At 51.9% G+C, this 17,500-nt stretch overlaps 1 protein-coding gene across 5 annotated transcripts in view; it reads right to left on the bottom strand.

The window, feature by feature from the left end:
• The window catches only part of ADARB2 (adenosine deaminase RNA specific B2 (inactive)), a 542,249-nt gene that overhangs the window by 32,883 nt on the left and 491,866 nt on the right, over positions 1-17,500 (bottom strand). The window lies entirely within an intron of this gene.

A 17,500-nucleotide genomic window follows, 5' to 3' on the forward strand; every position in this document is an offset into this window, starting at 1 on the left:
CTTGTGGTACCTGCCACATGTCCCTGCAGGGCTGCTCTTGAGTGCTTGACCTCTTGGCTTTCTTATGTACCTTCGGGAGTACCTGCATCACATCCAACTGGCCACCTGCACAACTCCTCTCCCCAGGCACCCAGTAGGACACCTTGGGCTGTTTTAGATTATGCTTGCTCACCGTCTTGTTTTCTTTTCATATCCATAGTAGTCTTCTTACTCACTGATCTAGACAGCTACTACTGTCTTGTAGAAACAGGTTTCCAGCCCTCTGCTGTTTCCACACCTCTGAGCAGAGTCCTGGAGATGGGCAGGCACTCGTGTCTGTGGGGTTACTAATCTGGCCACTCTGCCCACCTCAGTGGGTGGCTGCAGTAGTAACAGGGTTGGGAGGTGCCATGCTATCTTCGATTTGCTGCTATTGCTTCTGTATTTGGTAGGTATTATCCACTTTGTCATTGTTTTGATCACGAGAGATTGTGCAAATTTTTCTTAGAAGCTGTTATAAAAACTACCACTAACTTTATGTGAAAGAGTGGTACAAAGGCTTTCGGGTGTGTGTAGGGTGGTACATGATTGTCAGTCTCAGCCCTTTGGACGGCTGATGCAGGAAGGCCATGAATTCAAGGCCAATTGGGCTACATAGGAAGTTCCAGGCCACTCTAGACTACATAGATGGACCTCGTCTCAAAAAGGGAGTGGGGGAGGCTAGGAGTGTGGCTCAGCGATACAGTACTTGTCTTGTACAGAGTCCTAGATAGAATCTCCAGTACTGCCCACCCCTCTACCCCCGCGGGAGGTGGGAAACCATGAGATGAGAAGATGGCACATCTGTGCTACAGGTGAGGAGTCTGCCAATAAATTAAGAAAGAAGGAAGTCAGACGTTCCCCCTAGGGGCCTAGGTGCAGGGAGGCGGGAGTGTGGAACAACAGATAGGCCCTTGCTTGGAAGGTGAGCATCCCACTCATATTCAGAATCTAAGTTGAGCATCTGCTTCTCCTGAAAACAGCTATCATTTTTTAAACAGTTCTTTTTTTTTTAATGGAGAAAGTTTTAATCCCTTTATTTAAATAGACATTGTGATCAATAGTCAGGTCCAGGTACTTTAAAAATTAGAAGCCATATCTAAAGGGATATTAGTTCCAGAAGATTTAGATTTGCATATGCTATTCAACTCCTGCTCTGCTCTGGCCATCCTTCAAAGAGCCTGTGGCTTCTGCCTGTGAGAGCGGCTGCTCAGAGTACGATGACAAACCACGTGTGCAGGGACGTGGCCATGATGTCACCTGTCCCTCTATCCAGGCAGGTTGCTCGGTTGACGATGCGCTACTTAAGTTTTATTTTCGTGGTTCTGAAGGTCAGTTTTTACTGATGAGGTGAAAAAAAAAAAACCCAACCAGTTTTCTGTAGATCTTCTGAGCCTTTAAGGGTGCCATTAGGGCTGGAAGTTTAGGACTGTACTTTACTGTAATTTTTCTCTGCCTTCGTGATTTTCCAGAGTTACTTTTCTCATGATGTTGTATTGCTTTCCTAAGACATCCACGGCAAACAACCACTCCGGTGTGGCCGCAAACGGCAGAAACACATCTCTTATGACTCAGGAAACCAGCGGAAGGAAATCAAGTTGTCAGCCTGCCTGGCCATACTTCCCCTGGAGGCGCCGGGGAGGATCCATCCTCACCGCTCCAGATGCTGGTGGAAATTGTTGGTGCTCTCGGGTTGTGACCACATTAGCCTTCTGCCATGTGTACTCTTGTGAGCCTGTCCCCATACTTTTCTGCTCTTCTTTTTACAAGGACACATGTGGTTGCATCTAGAAGCCATCTGAGGTAGGGCACCCATGAGTCTCTCCAACTCAATCTGCTGTATGGAGTTGGAGCCGCAGGCTCTGGAATGACGCGTATGTTTAGAGGTGTCTATTTAGCTGTCTACACCCTATGCGATTCCGTCTCGTCCTTCGTCCTTTTCTGAGACGTCATTGTTTACCAGCTCCACTGTAGACCCTACACAGGAAATCTGAGATCTAGAACAAAGTGTTCAAAGGCTTCCTTGGGAGCACTCCTCATAGCAGTAGTGACCCGGAAACACTACAGCCACCCAGCAACACGGATGGAAACAGCTGATGGCATAACTACTAGTGGTAAGACACCGACGTGAAAGTGCTTGCTGTTCTAGAAAAGAGCCATGGTTGTAGTTTTTTAACAATGCTTTGAAAATCTATTTCCACACACAAGTAAATCTTAGCTGCAGGAAAGAAAATGTAAGTTAAAAAAAGATGATCAGGAATACAGCAATAGTTGGCTACTGCTTCTGTGACAGTTGGGATATTAGCTGATATTCTTTATTATATTTCTCTTTTCCTGAGACAGACGCTCACTGCGTAGTGCAGGTTGGCCTTGAACTCCCAATGTAGCCTAGGCTTGTCTCAAACTTTCAGTAGTCCTCCTGCCTCATATGTGTATGCTTTGACACTTTCTTGATTGAGTCATCCTCTTTTACCTGGGGGATTTTAAAAGTTATTATTGTCGTTATTGTTATCATTGCACCGCTGGGGATGGAACCCAAAGCCAGCATATCCAGCAGGTGCGCTCACTGAGCTACAATCCTAGCCTTTGGCTCCATGGGCGAGCATCTCCCTACATAGCCTGGGCTGGCCTTGATCAATGGATCCCCCTGGCCCAGCCTTCCAAGTGCTGGGATTAAAGGAGGGTACGTAGGCCAGAGATTTAGTTCAGTTTTCTGTGAAAGCCTGTCACTGATAAGAGGGTTAGTTCTACCGACTTAGGAATTATGAGCTGGCCTTTATGTTTAAGACTTTGTTCAGCTCCAGGGTTTTAGCTAAGAATTTCTTCCATTTTTATTTATTTTTATGTGTATGTGTGTTTATGTGTGTATGTGTGTGCACATTAGCTGATAAGTAACTAAAAGTTTTCTGTGCAGTGTTATTTTATGGTTTACAATAAAGCACTGCAGAAATTGTGAGCTTTCTGAATCACTTTCTGGTTTTCCTGTAAACTGATCTTACCACTGGCACTGTAAAATGAAATCAATTTTTACTCATAAGATTTTGTACCCAGAAGAATGGCTGTTGTAACTTAGCAATATCACCATGTAGGTGCCGTTGATCACAAACAGGGAAGCCCATGTAATAGTCTTGATCTGCACGTGAGAAAGGCCACATCTGTGCTAGTTGTTTGGATCCTTGGATACATTGAGTTTAGTTCATTTAAAAAAATATCTCAGAGAAGTTTCAAAGAGAAGCACAGGTTTGTCTAGTTGATGTGCTTCCTCCACCTTAATTAAAAATACCATTTTATAGAAGTATTTTTCATTTTAGCATGTGAAATGAGGGGTGAGAAAAAGTCATATGGAGCCATTTTTTTAATAGTGCTCAAACAGAACTGCATTTACTAACAGAGGCAGCTCTAGGTTGCTACATATGCAGGACTGGGCTCCAAGCATCATATGAAATAAGACTTATTTTCTTGAGAAGAAAAAAATCAGTAGGTCCATTTGACAGTAAATGCCTCCTTAAAAACTATGGGCGTCAGAAATGACTTCTTGGCTTTGGTGGGAAGATTACAGTCTTTAAAAAAGTTAGTTCTTAGGTGCGAGGGAGACAGCTCAGTTGGAGAAAACGATGGCCATGCAAGCACTAGGACCCAAGTTCAGATCCCCAGCACTCACATAAAAATCTGTTTTCAGGGCACCTGTCTATAATTTTGGTGCCATGGAGCGTTAAGGCAGGTCCTTAAGCTCACCGCCTACCCAGCTGAGCTGAATTGGTGCGCTGTAGGTTCAGCTGGAGAGCATGCCCTGGAAAACAAGGGGCAGAATGGTTGAAGAATATATTGGCCCTTGACCTCTACTCTTCACATTCACATGCGCACATGCACACGTGGCATTGAATGCACACACAGACACAGACACAGACACGCACGCATGCACATAACATGTAATACACCACACACACACACACACACACACTACCGCCATACGTACAACACAATACTAGTTTCTACACCATACTCAATGGCGTTGCACCTATTAATGTTTTATAACCTGGGTGTTCTAAAGAAGGAAGAGATTTCAGTCATTATTTAGCTAAGGAATATGCACTAACCATTGACCCCATGCACACCACTCTGTACCACATGACAGTCGTTGTGACGCAACATGGTGCATTTGGTTCTTCTCTTCCTCACGAGTCTCCGCATGATGTCTCAACAGTATTCATCCCACTAACCAAGAGTTGGTTTCTGAAGCTAGTGTAGCCATGTAGAAAGACTAACTCTCTGAATATTGGTGAACATTTTTCCCAACTGAGCTGTCTCCCCAGCACCTGGAAACCAGTGTATATATATGTGTTTTTTGAGACAAGGTTTCTCTGTGTAGCCTAGGCTGTCCTGGACTCACTTTGTAGACCAGGCTAGCCTTGAACTCACAGCGATCCACCTGCCTCTGCCTCCCCAGTGCTGAGATTAAAGGCGTGCACCACCATGCCTGGATCGAAACTAATACTTTTTTTAAAGATTACAATCATTCTACCAAAGCCAAGAAGTTATTTTTGCTGCCCATAGATTTTAGGCGGGTGTTTACTATCAAATGAACCTACTGATTTATCTTTTTGAAGAAAATAAGTTAAGAACAATTTAGTTCTAAGCTTGTGTATTTTCATTTTTAAATAATGACTGTATTTAAATCTCATTTTCAAGACTGCTAGAAAACTTAATAATCAACTCCTGAGAGTCTAGCTGGTTCTACTGTGTGATACTGGCTGCAGTGTATCATGTGCTGTATGAACAGCCCACTGTGTCTTCAGAGTACTTCGTAGACTATGGCTCCTGTGCCTTTGTGTCCTCAGAGCCTCACTTGCCAGAGCACTGAGTGTCACTAATCCACCCAGTTAGAAAATTTCATCTGTACTTGGGTGTGAAGGCCCTATGTTTTGAACATTATTTAAGCCCTAGGTTGAAATTTTGTTTTTGTGCAGGCTAGAAAACAGATGAACACATACATTATCAGACTGTCTCTCTGTGAAGCCTTTGCACAAACAATGCAATAATGCACACTGCAGATGCTTGTGGTCTTGAACCATTAGCATAACATATGTTCCTGCTCAAAAGTGGCAAATGTGCCTCTGCTCCAAAACAGCTCGTACATGAGCACTCACATTTGAAGCTTATGCTCAGGGTCTGGCTGTGGAGGAGGCACAAGGACTTCCATGCCAAGGGAAGTGTCTCTCTGCCACCTGCTTTAGCCTGACCCAGACAGAACTGCTTAGAGTGGGTTTATTATTTCTGTCACTGTTATGGTCATCACTGCCCTGTCCTCATCATCATTACCAATAAGCGCTGTTTATCAAGAGCCATCATGCGCATCTCACTGTGACAGACACCATGCAAATCAGGTGGCATCAATGATCCCATGAAGGTCAAGCTCAGACACAAGCAAACAGCAGCAGGTACCGCATCCTTGGCATTCCAGGGCGGAGACAGGGTTTATGATGGGATGGGACATGAGGAGGGTAAGGCTGCAGCTTTCCCAGCATTCCCTGCTAGGTGATGAGGGGGCGGGGGTGAAGCTAAGCAGTTAGTGTGAGCCTCAGAAACCCACTGGTTGAGGAGTGTGTGTGTGTGTGTGTGTGTGTGTGTGTGTGTGTGAGTGTGTGGAGTGTGGAGCAAAAATGAGATGGAGGGAGGAAAATGAGGGTGTAAAGGATGGAGGAATGTGAGGCAAGAAGAAAGAGAGACATAAAAATACTGAGACAAAAGGAGGAAGACAAACACAGAGCGACATGGAGAGTGACTGAGAAATAGAGAGAGGGAGGAAGAAACAGGGAGAGAGAGAGAGAGAGAGGGAGGGAGAGAGAGAATGAAAGAGACACAGAAAGAGGAGGCTAGACAGAAAGATAGAGAGAGACTGACAAGAGACAGAGACAACAAGAAAGACAGAGGAAGAGAGGAGAGAAGAGACTGACAGAACAAGAGAAAGTGAGGTAGGCAGAAGAGGGATGGAGCTGAGAAGGAGACCGGGAGGTGGGTGTGAGGGGATAGAGCAAGGGTGCGAGGGCATCTCTAGGCCCTGGCCTCCGTCGCAGCCTCTCTTCTGTCTCCTCTCAACCTACCAGACTACATCTGGCAAGGAGGAGCAAAGTGGGCAGGGACTGATGGTGTGAGCCTACACGGGGGGCAGGGGACCGATTTCTGGGTGAATTCAGGGAGTGGTCTCTGTGTAGCTGAAACAGAGACACTACTGCTTCCCCCAGCATTTGCTTTCTTTAAAAAATGAGGGGAATGTGTGGATCTCTCCGAGAAGGAGAAACAGAATAGACACTGCGAGTGGGTGGGGAAACTGGACCGGGGAGTGGGGAGGTGTGAGGATGGGAACCGGAGGAACCAGGTGTGAAGAGGGTGGAGGAAGAGAGAGGATGGAGGGAGAGAGAGAGAGGATGGAGGAAGAGAGAGAGAGGATGGAGGAAGAGAGAGAGAGGATGGAGGAAGAGAGAGAGAGGATGGAGGAAGAGAGAGAGAGGATGGAGGGAGAGAGAGAGAGGATGGAGGAAGAGAGAGAGAGGATGGAGGAAGAGAGAGAGAGGATGGAGGAAGAGAGAGAGAGGATGGAGGAAGAGAGAGAGAGGATGGAGGAAGAGAGAGAGAGGATGGAGGAAGAGAGAGAGGATGGAGGAAGAGAGAGAGAGGATGGAGGGAGAGAGAGAGAGGGTGGAGGAAGAGAGAGAGAGAGGATGGAGGAAGAGAGAGAGAGGATGGAGGGAGAGAGAGAGAGGGTGGAGGAAGAGAGAGAGAGGATGGAGGAAGAGAGAGAGAGGATGGAGGAAGAGAGAGAGGATGGAGGAAGAGAGAGAGAGGATGGAGGAAGAGAGAGAGAGGATGGAGGAAGAGAGAGAGAGGATGGAGGAAGAGAGAGAGAGGATGGAGGAAGAGAGAGAGAGGATGGAGGAAGAGAGAGGATGGAGGAAGAGAGAGAGAGGATGGAGGAAGAGAGAGGATGGAGGAAGAGAGAGGATGGAGGAAGAGAGAGAGAGGATGGAGGAAGAGAGAGAGAGGATGGAGGAAGAGAGAGAGAGGATGGAGGAAGAGAGAGAGAGGATGGAGGAAGAGAGAGAGAGGATGGAGGAAGAGAGAGAGAGGATGGAGGAAGAGAGAGAGAGGATGGAGGAAGAGAGAGAGAGGATGGAGGAAGAGAGAGAGAGGATGGAGGAAGAGAGAGAGAGGATGGAGGAAGAGAGAGAGAGGATGGAGGAAGAGAGAGAGAGGATGGAGGAAGAGAGAGAGAGGATGGAGGAAGAGAGAGAGAGGATGGAGGAAGAGAGAGAGAGGATGGAGGAAGAGAGAGAGAGGATGGAGGAAGAGAGAGAGAGGATGGAGGAAGAGAGAGAGAGGATGGAGGGAGAGAGAGAGAGGATGGAGGAAGAGAGAGAGAGGATGGAGGAAGAGAGAGAGAGGATGGAGGAAGAGAGAGAGAGGATGGAGGAAGAGAGAGAGAGGATGGAGGAAGAGAGAGAGAGGATGGAGGAAGAGAGAGAGAGGATGGAGGAAGAGAGAGAGAGGATGGAGGAAGAGAGAGAGAGGATGGAGGAAGAGAGAGAGAGGATGGAGGAAGAGAGAGAGAGGATGGAGGAAGAGAGAGAGAGGATGGAGGAGAGAGAGAGAGAGAGATGGAGGAAGAGAGAGAGAGGATGGAGGAAGAGAGAGAGAGGATGGAGGAAGAGAGAGAGAGGATGGAGGAAGAGAGTGCTACTGGAATTCGGGGGCATCTCTGGGATGAGCTAGAAACCTAGGGCACTGGAAACTCTCAGGAATCAATGAGGGTGACCCCTGCTAAGAACCTAGCGGTGCGGAATGTGGAGCCTGAAGTGGCCATCTCTGTACCCAGGCAAGACTTCCAGTGGAGGAACTGGGACACCAACCCAGCTACAAAACCTTTGACATACAATTTGTCCAGCCTACAAGATGTGCTGGGGTCAAGGTGGGGCAGATACTGTGGGAGTGGCCAACCAATGACTGGTCCAGCTTGAGACCCATGCCATGAGAGGGAGCCCATCCCTAACATTGCCTGGGGGACCAGGACCCAGAGGCCCAGAGGCTCATGATAGAACCAAGCATGAATGGAGAAAAAAGTCAATGAAATGATTCCTAGTGATACTTTGCTATATGCATCGATTGGTGCTTAGGCCAGTTGCCATTAGAGAGGCTTCACCTAACAAACGATGGAAACAGATGCAGAGACCCACAGCCAGACATTAGGTGGAGCTCGGGGAATCCTGGGGAAGAAGGGGAGGAAGGACTGTAGGAGACAGGGGTGGGGCAAGACACCATAAAAAATCCTACAGAAACAACTAGCCTTTGCTCTTAGGCGCTCACAGAGACTGAACTACCAACCAGGGTGCCTGCATGGGTCTGACCTCGGCCCTCTGCACACATGTTGCAGTTTTGTAGCTTGATCTTCTTGTGGGGCTCCTAACAGTGGGAGCAGGAGCTGTCTCTGACAGTTGTCTGTTGTTGGGACCCATTTCCCCTACTGGGGTGCCTTTTCTAGCTTTAATAGAAGAGGAGGTGCCTAGTCTTTCTTTCTTATTTATTTATTTATAAAATTTATTCAGATTACATCTCAATTGTTCTCCCATCACTGTATCCTCCCGTTCCTCCCTCCCTCCCGCTTTCGCCCTATTCCCCTCCCCTAGGTCTATGACTGAGGGGGACCTTTTGCCCCTCTATATGATCATAGGCTATCAAGTCTCCTCTTGGTAGCCTGCTTATTCTTTCTCTGAGTGCTGCCAGGCCTCCCCACCAAGGGGCGGTGGTCAAATATGGGAGGTGCCTGGCCTTAACTGCAACTGAACTTGATATTCCACGGCTGGTTGATATTCACTGAGCCCAGCCCTTTTCTAAAGAGAAAAGGAGGAGGAATAGATAGAGGGGAGAGGTGTCAGGGAGAGGAGGGAGGGTGGGGAACTGTGGTCAGGATGAAAAAAAAAAAAGAGTCTAGAAGCCATGGTGGCCCATACACCTAGGAGGCTGAGATAGAAGGACCACTGCAAGTTCAATGCCATTTGGGGCTTCATGGAAAGTTCTGGCTTAGCGTGTGTTAAATAGTGAGGGCCTGTTTCAAAAATACCAAGAAAAAGCTGAATATGATGGTATACGTCTTTCATCCTGCCGAGGTGGGTGAGTCTTTGTATTCAGGAACAGCTTGGTGTCTACACAGTGAGTTTCAGGACAGCCAGGGTTATACAATATGACTGTCTAAAAAAAAAAAAACAAGCTAAAATTCCATACCCGACCCAATAAAAAAATCCAAAGTACCACCACTGCCGCCGCCGCTGCCACCACCACCAGCATCATCACCAGCACCACCACCACTACCACCACCAGCACCACCAGCACCACCAGCACCACTACCAGCACCACCACCACCACCACCACCACCACCACCACCACCACCGGAACAGCAACAGCAGCAACAACAACAAAATACCAAGAGAAGAAGTCTAGAATCTCTCTTCATCCAGGATGTCATTCGACTATCCCTGGAGGTGATGCAATGTAGACTGCGTCTTTTCAAGGGGATTTTATTAAAAAGATAAAGCACTGTCTTTTGAGCATTACCATCAATAGACTTGCCAGCAACCAATATAAGGCGGGTTTTGTAGCCCCTGTTTAATTTACTGTCTATCGATGTTTAAGATCCCAGAGACAAGATTTCATTTCTGTAGCATTAATTTACTTCATTTTTCTGGGGAGCCATAGAATTAACTTAGAAAACTAGCGTTGTCTGAGGGTACCAAGAGAATTTTTGTTAAAGTGAAAATTGCTGCTCCTCCCTCCCCATTTCACTCCAAGAATTGCAAAGAGGAATGCATTTTCTTTTTAAAGAAGAGCTGTTTGCGGGCTATATAGGCTGTTCCCTGTGATAAAGAAACCAGGGCTTTGATTTATGGTCATTTAACCCTCTCCTTGTTCTGCCAAGCCAGGGGCAATCAAAGGCAGGGCCTAAATGATACTCTTTTTTTCTTCTTCTAAAGCTTACTTGGTAATTTCTCATGAGAACCTGGAATCATTGTTAATATAGGCTCCTGTTTCCCCTGCCCTGTAGCCCCAGAATCCTCGAGGGATGTAGAGGAAGTCTATGCAGCTTCTTCCCACTGGAGACCTGGGATGCTGACTGTGGGGGTTGGGGCGACACTCAGTATTTCCCGACATTGTTTCATGTTTGATGTCCCCACCTTGAAGTGCAGGCAGAGCACAACGCTCCTCACTCGCGGCTTTGTCTTCTCTTCAGGAGAATGAAGGTCGTCTCGTAGACTGGGCTTCTCCACGGCGAACGACTTCACAGAGGCTCAGTCGGTTCATGCACCTTTGCTGAGCACTTAAGATGTCCTCAGTTTTCTTTAGGTACTGGGAGCACACCCTGTGCTTCCTAGGGCTTGATTGACTTGGGGATCTCTTGGGATTGTGGGGGACAGCTTGTCTTATATGCTCTAGATCCTGTATCGGTGGCAGGAAGCTGAGGTCTTTGTATGTAAGGCACTTCCTGTTTGAGATGCGATGCTCGGCTTTCCTTGGTTCTTTGGTCTTTATTTCCTCTCTAGCCTCCCCAGCCCATCTCTACTCACGCCTTTCCAGACCAAAATTCTCATTTCGAGTGTTTGCTGAGGCAACTAGAAATTTCTAGGTATGTGTCTTTGCAAGGCTCTTTTGCCACAAGCACACGGAATGAAGATTGTGGGTAGGCAGGACTGGGGCAATGGCGTAACTGCATAGGCAGGACTGGGGTAATGGCGTAACTGCATAGGCAGGACTGGGGCAATGGCGTAACTGGGTAGGCAGGACTGGGGCAATGGCGTAACTGGGTAGGCAGGACTGGGGCAATGGCGTAACTGCATAGGCAGGACTGGGGCAATGGCGTAACTGGGTAGGCAGGGACTGGGGCAATGGCGTAACTGGGTAGGCAGGACTGGGGCAATGGCGTAACTGGGTAGGCAGGACTGGGGCAATGGCGTAACTGGGTAGGCAGGACTGGGGCAATGGCGTAACTGGGTAGGCAGGGACGGGGCAATGGCATAACTGGGTAGGCAGGGACTGGGGCAATGGCGTAACTGGGTAGGCAGGGACTGGGGCAATGGCGTAACTGGGTAAGCAGGACTCGGGCAATGGCGTAACTGGGTAGGCAGGGACTGGGGCAATGGCGTAACTGCATAGGCAGGGACTGGGGCAATGGCGTAACTGCATAGGCAGGGACTGAGGCAATGGAGTAACTGCGTAGGCAGGGACTGGGGCAATGGAGTAACTGCATAGGCAGGGACTGGGGCAATGGAGTAACTGGATAGGCAAGGACTGAGGCAATGGAGTAACTGCGAGGCAGGGACTGGGGCAATGGAGTAACTGGGTAGGCAGGGACTGGGGCAATGGCGTAACTGGGTAGGCAGGGACTGAGGCAATGGAGTAACTGCGTAGGCAGGACTGGGGCAATGGCGTAACTGGGTAGGCAGGACTGGGGCAATGGCGTAACTGGGTAGGCAGGGACTGGGGCAATGGAGTAACTGCGCAGGCAGGGACTGGGGCAATGGCGTAACTGCGTAGGCAGGGACTGGGGCAATGGCATAACTGGGTAGGCAGGACTGGGGCAATGGTGTAACTGGGTAGGCAGGGACTGGGGCAATGGCGTAACTGGGTAGGCAGCGACTGGGGCAATGGAGTAACTGGGTAGGCAGGACTGGGGCAATGGTGTAACTGGGTAGGCAGGGACTGGGGCAATGGCGTAACTGGGTAGGCAGGGACTGGGGCAATGGAGTAACTGCGCAGGCAGGGACTGGGGCAATGGAGTAACTGGGTAGGCAGGGACTGGGGCAATGGTATAACTGCATAGGCAGGGACTGGGGCAATGGCGTAACTGGGTAGGCAGGGACTGGGGCAATGGAGTAACTGGGTAGGCAGGGACTGGGGCAATGGCGTAACTGGGTAGGCAGGACTGGGGCAATGGTATAACTGCATAGGCAGGGACTGGGGCAATGGCGTAACTGGGTAGGCAGGGACTGGGGCAATGGAGTAACTGGGTAGGCAGGGACTGGGGCAATGGCGTAACTGGGTAGGCAGGACTGGGGCAATGGCGTAACTGCATAGGCAGGGACTGGGGCAATGGCGTAACTGGGTAGGCAGGGACTGGGGCAATGGTGTAACTGCATAGGCAGGACTGGGGCATGGCGTAACTTCATAGGCAGGGACTGGGGCAATGGCGTAACTGGGTAGGCAGGACTAGGGCAATGGCGTAACTGGGTAGGCAGGACTGGGGCAATGGCGTAACTGCATAGGCAGGACTGGGGCAATGGCGTAACTGCATAGGCAGGAGTGGGGCAATGGCGTAACTGGGTAGGCAGGACTGGGGCAATGGCGTAACTGGGTAGGCGGGAACTGGGGCAATGTAGTAACTGGGTAGGCAGGGACTGGGGCAATGGCGTAACTGGGTAGGCAGGGACTGGGGCAATGGAGTAAACTGGGTAGGCAGGACTGGGGCAATGGAGTAACTGCATAGGCAGGACTGGGGCAATGGCGTAACTGGGTAGGCAGGGACTGGGGCAATGGCGTAACTGGGTAGGCAGGACTGGGGCAATGGTGTAACTGCGTAGGCAGGGACTGGGGCAATGGAGTAACTGCATAGGCAGGACTGGGGCAATGGCGTAACTGGGTAGGCAGGAACTGGGGCAATGGCGTAACTGGGTAGGCAGGACTGGGGCAATGGTGTAACTGCGTAGGCAGGGACTGGGGCAATGGTGTAACTGCATAGGCAGGACTGGGGCAATGGCGAAACTGGGTAGGCAGGGACTGGGGCAATGGAGTAAACTGGGTAGGCAGGGACTGGGGCAATGGCATAACTGGGTAGGCAGGGACTGGGGCAATGGCGTAACTGGGTAGGCAGGGACTGGGGCAATGGCGTAACTGGGTAGGCAGGACTGGGGCAATGGCGTAACTGCATAGGCAGGGACTGGGGCAATGGCGTAACTGGGTAGGCAGGGACTGGGGCAATGGCGAAACTGCGTAGGCAGCGACTCGGGCAATGGTGTAACTGGGTAGGCAGGGACTGGTGCAATGGTGTAACTGCATAGGCAGGGACTGGGGCAATGGCGTAACTGGGTAGGCAGGGACTGGGGCAATGGCGTAACTGGGTAGGCAGGGACTGGGGCAATGGCGTAACTTGGTAGGCAGGACTCGGGCAATGGTGTAACTGGGTAGGCAGGGACTAGGGCAATGGCGTAACTGCATAGGCAGGGACTGGGGCAATGGCGTAACTGGGTAGGCAGGGACTGGGGCAATGGCGTAACTGGGTAGGCAGTGACTGGGGCAATGGCGTAACTGGGTAGGCAGGGACTGGGGCAATGGCGTAACTGCATAGGCAGGGAATGAGGCAATGGAGTAACTGGGTAGGCAGGGACTGGGGCAATGGAGTAACTGGGTAGGCAGGGACTGAGGCAATGAAGTAACTGGGTAGGCAGGACTGGGGCAATGGCATAACTGGGTAGGCAGGGACTGGGGCAATGGCATAACTGGGTAGGCAGGGACTGGGGCAATGGCGTAACTGGGTAGGCAGGACTGGGGCAATGGCGTAACTGCGTAGGCAGCGACTGGGGCAATGGAGTAACTGGGTAGGCAGGGACTGGGGCAATGGTGTAACTGGGTAGGCAGGACTGGGGCAATGGCGTAACTGCGTAGGCAGCGACTGGGGCAATGGCGTAACTGGTTAGGCAGGGACTGGGGCAATGGAGTAACTGGGTAGGCAGGACTGGGGCAATTGAGTAACTGGGTAGGCAGGGACTGGGGCAATGGAGTAACTGGGTAGGCAGGGACTGGGGCAATGGCGTAACTGGGTAGGCAGGACTGGGGCAATGGCGTAACTGCGTAGGCAGCGACTGGGGCAATGGCGTAACTGGGTAGGCAGGGACTGGGGCAATGGAGTAACTGCGTAGGCAGGGACTGGGGCAATGGCGTAACTGGGTAGGCAGGGACTGGGGCAATGGCGTAACTGGGTAGGCAGGGACTGGGGCAATGGCGTAACTGGGCAGGCAGGACTCGGGCAATGGCGTAACTGCATAGGCAGGGTCTGGGGCAATGGCGTAACTGGGTAGGCAGGGACTGGGGCAATGGTGTAACTGGGTAGGCAGGACTGGGGCAATGGAGTAACTGGGTAGGCAGGGACTGGGGCAATGGCATAACTGGGCAGGCAGGGACTGGGGCAATGGCGTAACTGCATAGGCAGGGACTGAGGCAATGGAGTAACTGCGTAGGCAGGGACTAGGGTAATGGAGTAACTGGGTAGGCAGGGACTGGGGCAATGGAGTAACTGACTAGGCAGGGACTGAGGCAATGGAGTAACTGCGTAGGCAGGGACTGGGGCAATGGAGTAACTGGGTAGGCAGGGACTGGGGCAATGGCATAACTGGGTAGGCAGGACTGGGGCAATGGCGTAACTGGGTAGGCAGGACTGGGGCAATGGAGTAACTGGGTAGGCAGGGACTGGGGCAATGGCATAACTGGGTAGGCAGGGACTGGGGCAATGGCGTAACTGGGTAGGCAGGGACTGGGGCAATGGCGTAACTGGGTAGGCAGGGACTGGGGCAATGGCATAACTGGGTAGGCAGGACTGGGGCAATGGCGTAACTGGGTAGGCAGGACTGGGGCAATGGAGTAACTGGGTAGGCAGGGACTGGGGCAATGGCGTAACTTGGTAGGCAGGACTGGGGCAATGGCGTAACTGCGTAGGCAGGGACTGGGGCAATGGCGTAACTGTAGGCAGGGACTGGGGCAATGGCGTAACTGGGTAGGCAGGGACTGGGGCAATGGCGTAACTGGGTAGGCAGGGACTGGGGCAATGGCGTAACTGGGTAGGCAGGGACTGGGGCAATGGCGTAACTGGGTAGGCAGGACTGGGGCAATGGCGTAACTGCGTAGGCAGGGACTGGGGCAATGGCGTAACTGGGTAGGCAGGGACTGGGGCAATGGCGTAACTGGGTAGGCAGGACTCGGGCAATGGCGTAACTGGGTAGGCAGGGACTGGGGCAATGGCGTAACTGCATAGGCAGGGACTGGGGCAATGGAGTAACTGGGTAGGCAGGGACTGGGGCAATGAAGTAACTGGGTAGGCAGGACTGGGGCAATGGCATAACTGGGTAGGCAGGGACTGGGGCAATGGCATAACTGGGTAGGCAGGGACTGGGGCAATGGCGTAACTGGGTAGGCAGGACTGGGGCAATGGCGTAACTGCGTAGGCAGCGACTGGGGCAATGGAGTAACTGGGTAGGCAGGGACTGGGGCAATGGTGTAACTGGGTAGGCAGGACTGGGGCAATGGCGTAACTGCGTAGGCAGCGACTGGGGCAATGGCGTAACTGGTTAGGCAGGGACTGGGGCAATGGAGTAACTGGGTAGGCAGGACTGGGGCAATTGAGTAACTGGGTAGGCAGGGACTGGGGCAATGGAGTAACTGGGTAGGCAGGGACTGGGGCAATGGCGTAACTGGGTAGGCAGGACTGGGGCAATGGCGTAACTGCGTAGGCAGCGACTGGGGCAATGGCGTAACTGGGTAGGCAGGGACTGGGGCAATGGAGTAACTGCGTAGGCAGGGACTGGGGCAATGGCGTAACTGGGTAGGCAGGGACTGGGGCAATGGCGTAACTGGGTAGGCAGGGACTGGGGCAATGGCGTAACTGGGCAGGCAGGACTCGGGCAATGGCGTAACTGCATAGGCAGGGTCTGGGGCAATGGCGTAACTGGGTAGGCAGGGACTGGGGCAATGGTGTAACTGGGTAGGCAGGACTGGGGCAATGGAGTAACTGGGTAGGCAGGGACTGGGGCAATGGCATAACTGGGCAGGCAGGGACTGGGGCAATGGCGTAACTGCATAGGCAGGGACTGAGGCAATGGAGTAACTGCGTAGGCAGGGACTAGGGTAATGGAGTAACTGGGTAGGCAGGGACTGGGGCAATGGAGTAACTGACTAGGCAGGGACTGAGGCAATGGAGTAACTGCGTAGGCAGGGACTGGGGCAATGGAGTAACTGGGTAGGCAGGGACTGGGGCAATGGCATAACTGGGTAGGCAGGACTGGGGCAATGGCGTAACTGGGTAGGCAGGACTGGGGCAATGGAGTAACTGGGTAGGCAGGGACTGGGGCAATGGCATAACTGGGTAGGCAGGGACTGGGGCAATGGCGTAACTGGGTAGGCAGGGACTGGGGCAATGGCGTAACTGGGTAGGCAGGGACTGGGGCAATGGCATAACTGGGTAGGCAGGACTGGGGCAATGGCGTAACTGGGTAGGCAGGACTGGGGCAATGGAGTAACTGGGTAGGCAGGGACTGGGGCAATGGCGTAACTTGGTAGGCAGGACTGGGGCAATGGCGTAACTGCGTAGGCAGGGACTGGGGCAATGGCGTAACTGTAGGCAGGGACTGGGGCAATGGCGTAACTGGGTAGGCAGGGACTGGGGCAATGGCGTAACTGGGTAGGCAGGGACTGGGGCAATGGCGTAACTGGGTAGGCAGGGACTGGGGCAATGGCGTAACTGGGTAGGCAGGACTGGGGCAATGGCGTAACTGCGTAGGCAGGGACTGGGGCAATGGCGTAACTGGGTAGGCAGGGACTGGGGCAATGGCGTAACTGGGTAGGCAGGACTCGGGCAATGGCGTAACTGGGTAGGCAGGGACTGGGGCAATGGCGTAACTGCATAGGCAGGGACTGGGGCAATAGCGTAACTGCATAGGCAGGGACTGAGGCAATGGAGTAACTGCGTAGGCAGGGACTGGGGCAATGGAGTAACTGGGTAGGCAGGGACTGGGGCAATGTCGTAACTGGGTAGGCAGGGACTGGGGCAATGTCGTAACTGGGTAGGCAGGGACTGGGGCAATGGCATAACTGGGTAGGCAGGACTGGGGCAATGTCGTAACTGGGTAGGCAGGACTGGGGCAATGGAGTAACTGGGTAGGCAGGGACTGGGGCAATGGCATAACTGGGTAGGCAGGGACTGGGGCAATGGCGTAACTGGGTAGGCAGGACTGGGGCAATGGCGTAACTGCGTAGGCAGGGACTGGGGCAATGGCGTAACTGGGTAGGCAGGACTCTGGCAATGGCGTAACTGCATAGGCAGGGACTGGGGCAATAGCGTAACTGCATAGGCAGGGACTGAGGCAATGGCGTAACTGCGTAGGCAGGGACTCGGGCAATGGCGTAACCTGTAAGGTTCTCGCTGCTCAAACATAAGGACCTGAGTGTGACCTCTCAGAGCCCACATAAGGAGCTTGGTGTGGTGGCGTGTGTTTGTAATCCCAGTGCTGGGGAGTCGGGCGAGGCAAATTCCAGGTGCTGACTGGTCAGCCAGTCCAGTCCAACTGAGCCCCAGGTTCAAAGGATAAGGTGGAGAACGACTGGGGAAAGCACTGAGCATCGACTTCTGGTCTCTACATGTCCCCATATGTGTGGCACTTACACATGTACACACATG

The sequence above is a fragment of the Acomys minous genome (assembly GCF_964271855.1).
Source record: "Acomys minous genome assembly, chromosome: 5".
Classification (NCBI taxonomy): Eukaryota; Metazoa; Chordata; class Mammalia; order Rodentia; family Muridae; genus Acomys; species Acomys minous.